We start from the raw sequence: 6,000 nt of genomic DNA on the forward strand, positions 1-6,000 counted from the left end.
TATCATGTTAAAGGCTTGTGCATGCTTCACATTGAATAGAAGCCTCTGGAGAATCCTACGAAAATTAGGTTAGCAGGTGCAGTAAATATAAAATATAAGATATGATTGAATTAATGATCCTTTGGTTTGTTGTTGTTGGGCTGAGGGGAAACTCATTGTGCTGAAGTAATTTCCGCGAGCTAGCAGCCTAAATTACCCTAGGGATTACATCGGCGACCTTGTTGCTTTAGTTACCTAGGGGCCCTCAGCTTGACTTTTCTTGGTGCAAGATCTCACTTTGATGTAAAGTGATTTCTTGCCTTTCAAAAATGACTCCTTTGCCTTTTGAAAAAAAAGAAGAAAAGGAAGCAAATCTATATCCCTAATAAGTTGGCATGATCAAGGGAAATATGCACACTGATGCTAAAATTTATAATGACTGCTATTATATGAAAAGCCTCTTCAAAGCCCATTTGGATAGTAAATGTAAAACCCAACCCTCTCTAGTGAACTGCGCCTGTCTATTTGACTGGCCTAGTTGGAAAGGATTTGGACCAAAAGAGAAAGAAAAAACAAAACAAAATAAAACAAAAACAAAATCGCCTATGCTTGGCATGTGTGCAGCGGGAAGAACTCTCAATGGGAACTTTCTTCCTCCCAACCTTATCAAAAGGAATCCGTGTTAGATGTATGCCCTAGAAGCCAATTTGGCTGACACATTGTTGATTCTAGGGACATAATTTTGTACTTGACTGTTTATTATTGAATAAATAAAAGGCATCTTTTCATTCATATTATTTATGTGTCTATGAATCGTCCAAGGAATTAATAAGATGATGATACATATTCTCAAGAGTTGAGAATTTGAGCCATGTATCATTGGTGATTAATTTCTAAATGCTCCTGATCAATGGATCATCACGAGGACGGTGATCGATCCGATCAGTGCACAGATCACTTTCCTTCTGGATGGACGAGACTTGAGTCCACAGTGTAGGGACACTGAAGTGATAATGCAGGTGCTTGTTAGAGAACAAGGGTACTGAGCGTGACCAAGACAAAAAGTCACTTGGATGTCTATCCACTCGTCAGTGACTTGCTTGATGTTGCAGTAGTGTGACTGGTCCTTTGACCTGCGGTGCTTCGGCTACTCACAGTGAGGTTATTGTAGTTTGACTGCACACATACATGGTCTCTAGCCATATGGGTCCATGCAGTGTAGATTGGCTGCAGTAAGTTCACTGTAGGAGTAGGGTATGCACCTATAAGGAATCTATCGACCTTGATAGAAGAGGAGTGATCCTATGTGATTTGTTAGACTGAGTTCTAAGACCTTGGCCAGGGCAGTAATATAAAGTAGAAAAAGAGTTTTCCACTATCGAACTCAAGTCGAATAAATCTTGACATATGACAGACGATGGGATTTGACGAGTTGTCCATGACCTCCGTCCTGTAGGGATCCACGATAGTAGGACTGTATCACATGTTAACTGCACCTAGAGGTTCGTCATTCCATTCTGCTGGGTAGCCACTACATGCTGCTAGGTGTCACTGGTGGATGGTGGGACTCACAGGGATTATCTCGATGATCGATAAACCCTAATGAGTAGAGTTGGAATCGTTCCAACCCATTGAAAGGAGTTTTCAATGATATAGTGATAGAAATCACAATATATCTCACTACCAGTCAGAGTAGAACCTATGGGGTCACACACACTAGAAGTATTGACCGATCCGATGGTTGAAAAGTGATTATGAATCACAAGTAATCAATTTGATTGATAAGAAGTTGAAGAAGGAACAAAGAGAATTAATTAATTGGACTTAAAACAAGAGTCCTACTTCGGGTAGGATTCCTAGAGTCCTAATTGGATTAGGACTGGGAATCCTAGTTGGAGTAGGACTGGGATTCCTACTTGGAATAGGATTCCCAAAATCCTAATGAGATTAGGAGTTTTTAATTAAAATTGGATTCCTACTTGGAGTAAGATTCCCAGAGTCCTAATCGGATTAGGACTCCGAATTTAAATTAGAGTCCTAATTGGATTAGGACTAGAATTAAACAAATCCTAATTGGATTAGGATTTCTTAAGTCTAAATTAATTATTAATCTAATGAATCAACATGACTCCTAATTGGATTAGGATTGAAGAGTTCAATTGAGTCATGGTTCATTCAAGTCCTAATTGGATTAGGACTAGCATAGATTGAACCCAATTTGGCTAATCCTAATTAGATTAGGACTAAACCATGAAAAGGGCACCTAATCATCTTTGGAAGAGGATTAGGTTAACCAAGTAAGAGGGGCATCAGCCCCTCTCCAATTGGTTAGGGCGACAAGAAGAGAGAAGGGGCCGGCGCTCCAAAGAAAGAAAGTAGTCAAGGGCTCCTAACTTGTAGGAGCCCTTGATGGTTATAAAAGGGGACCTAGGGCCGGCGCCCTAAGAAGTGCTCTCTTCCTCCTCTTGCTGCCGCCACCAGCCCCTTTCCTCCCTTGGTTCAGCCGCAAGCAAGGGAAGAAGCTCTCCAAGTGTTGGCGGCCTTCTCCCCTTCCCTTCCTTCATCCAATGCAAGGAAGAAAAGAAGGCTGCGTGGGGATTCTTCTTCTTCCTCTTCTTCATCCTTCTTCTTCCTCCTCTCAAGCACAATCAAGGGTTGATTGAAAGAGAGGAGATCAGCCATCAAAAGAAGTCTTTGCAAGGGAGCTAGCACCCCGGGAAGACAAGAAAGATTTGATTGGTCCTCTACTTCGTGTGGATACCCGTAGAGGCCGGATGTTTGAACGGCTTCAAGCGAACCCTCTTCCAAAAACCATAAATTCAGATTTGCGGTGATCATCTACCCGCGCAAGGTGAAGATCTGATCTTCCTAATGGTTTTAAAAGTTTTAATTCTTACCTAATTACGAAAGATCTCGAAACAACGTTCATGCGATGAACGTTGATCCCGCACATGCCCCCTTTCCGCTGCCATCTGATTTTTGTTTTGAAATATCAGCGGCATGGGCGGGTTCTCAACAATCCGACCAAGGAATTCTGGCCCTATTTAGAGTTCTTTGATCCTCTCTTTGATCTCAATGGAGAGCCCAGCTCCCTCGATTGAAGCTGTTGCCGGAATTCTTTGATTTTTTCTCTCTGAACGCCGACCACCAACAACGCTTGGAGCCGTAGGAAATTATCACTAGAAGCTAGGTAACGATCTAAAATCATGGGATCTACCTTCTTCTCCTCCTTTCGCGACATTTGGAAGTTAGATTTTGGCCAATGATCACTGAATTTTTGGCGGAAAAGGGTGATGCCTTATTTCCCCTATTTTCGAAAAATTGATCCTTTTTCTTCCAGTTCTGGCTGCCTCTTTCGGTGGTGCTTGTCAACAGAGGCTTTCCTTGATTCTCCACAATGGTCGAAAGCCATGGCTGGAGCTCTAGCCACCAGAATGTGTTGGTTCTATAGTTAAAAGAGTTGAAACCCTATTTTTAGGTGGATTTTTCGGTTGTCTGTCGTCGTCGATTGCCGGCCGGTTGTTGGCCGACCGTGGGTCCCCTGACCCTAGGCACCACTCGCAGCCACCCTCTTCCTTTTTTCTTCCTTGGTTAGAGAGAGAAGCTTGTTCTCTCTCTTCCCCATCCTTTCTCTCTTTGCTTCTCTCTACTTGGACGATCTCTCTCTACTCCCTCTCTAGGATTGTTGGATCCGATAAGGACGTCTCCTAGTGACTTTTGGATTGGCTTTAGTGAAAGGTCATGATATAGGGTTGTTGGGCGGTTTGCCAACCCACCTTGGCCCCTGCCAAATTGCTAGATTTGGTCACTTCTAATCTCTGTTGAACTCTCTATACCCTAGTCCAAGCATGATTCGATGAAATCACCATGATTGGACCGACTGGGATGTCGGGCACTCCTTCTTGGTCAGCCCTATGAGGGTGTTGGAATTTAGTGTTGACCCTAAAAGTTTGATTTTGATGACGTAATATATTTGAATAAAAAATTACAAATTAGTTGCCTTAAGTATACTTGAATGTTTACAGAAAACCAAGAAGAGAGATCTCTACGAACTCTCAAATAAATATTAATTATCCAAAGCTTTATACAAAGAAATTCGACTCAGAAAGGTCATGAAGCAACCCTAGAATGCTCACATGAACATACAGAAAGTTCCAGCTTGGGCTATTTCAAGGGTCGAACTTCAGTTACAATAAGTCGACCCTAGTACACTGATACATACTAATATGCCTTCACGAGTTAACTCCCACAAATTACGAGTCGACCCCAAAACAGTCTTAGAAGACAGATAAAAAGCCGTAAAATTCATTATAGTGACGAGTCGACCCATGAAGAATACAAGCCGACTCCAATTAGACAAGAATCGACTCTAAAAGAAAACGAGTCGACCCCTGATGGCCACAGAGAAAATATAAAAAGCTGTAAATTTTACCATATTAGCGAGTCGACCCATTAGGACACAAGTCGATTCCAATCAGACAAGAGTCGACCCTGGAAGAAAATGAGTCGACTCCTGAATGGTCGTAGAGAAAAGATAGAGTAGTAAAATTCAGTCTATTGGAGAGTCGACCCATGAAGATAACTAGTCGACCCCTTTCAATGGACAAGTCAATTCCTAAACCAAAGGAGTCGACCCTACTATAGTCATTGGGGAAAGATAAAGTGCAGCAAAAATAAAAGTTGGTTCGAGTCAACCCCTGAAGATCACGAGTCGACTCCTGGAGATCATGAGTTGACCCCTAAAAATGTTGAATCGACTCCTCTATGCTTGACAACAGTAATGATTAGTTTCTATTGTGCTGTCGCAGGGAACCAAAAATAAAGAAATTTGATATGGATGGAAACAAGTCAATTGGCACTCCCATGAGCTGATCATGCAAACTAGACAAAGATGAATCAGGTAAGTCAGTAGATCAAAAGCTGTATAGAGGTATGATCGGATCATTATTATATCTTACAGCAAGTAGACCTGATATCATGTTTAGTGTATGCATGTATGCTAAATATCAATCTAATCCTAAGGAATCACACCTAATTGCAGTTAAAAGAATCTTTAAGTATCTAATAGGAACAAAAGACATAGGGTTATGGTACTCTAAAAAATCAAACATAGACTTAATAGGGTACACTGATTCTGACTTTGCTGGTTGTAAAGTTGATAGAAAAAGCACCAGCGGGTCATGTCAATTTTTAGAAAAAAATTTAATCTCATGGTTTAGTAAGAAACAAAACTCGGTTGCACTATTTACGGCAGAAGCCGAATATGTTGCTACTGGGAGTTGTTGTGCTCAAATTTTATGGATCAAGCAACAACTTGAAGATTATGGCATTAAACAAGATAAGATTTTCATAAATTATGATAATACAAGTGCCATAAATCTAACTAAAAATCCAATTCAGCACTCAAGAACTAAATATATTGAGATAAGATATTACTTTATAAGTGATCATGTGTTAAATGGTGATGTGATGCTTGAATTTGTTTGTACTGATGATCAACTTGCTGACATCTTCACAAAACCATTAAGTGAAGATCGATTTTGTGTTCTTAGAAGAGGTTTAGGAGTAATTGATCCTTTTTTTTGATTCTTATCTCTCATTCATAGATCTTGATCATTAAGTTATGTTTGTTATAGTATTCCATGTTTATGATCATCAAATCATTCTTTAAGATCTAAAGATTACTACCTCTCTCTCTTTTGGCACGGTTCTAACTTATATTTTGATGTGTGCTAGAGCTAGAGTCGACTCGGATATTTCTGAGAGTCGACTCGGATGATTCTGAGAGTCGACTCATCATCGAGTCGACTCGCGAACTTACTCGAGTCGACTCGAGGTCGGAAATCCGACTTTTAACCCTAAACGAAATGTTTTTTTCAAATCATTCTTTTCGGCCGCCACTGTTCCAAAACCCTCGAGTCGTCTCCCCCGATCGTCTCTGCCCTCTCTCTCCCTTTCTCCTTCGGTTTTTCCTCCCTTTTCATGCCTCTTCGTCCTAGGGTAGGTCAAAATGCCTAGAAA

The sequence above is a fragment of the Phoenix dactylifera genome, unplaced genomic scaffold, assembly GCF_009389715.1.
Source record: "Phoenix dactylifera cultivar Barhee BC4 unplaced genomic scaffold, palm_55x_up_171113_PBpolish2nd_filt_p 000332F, whole genome shotgun sequence".
NCBI lineage: Eukaryota > Viridiplantae > Streptophyta > Magnoliopsida > Arecales > Arecaceae > Phoenix > Phoenix dactylifera.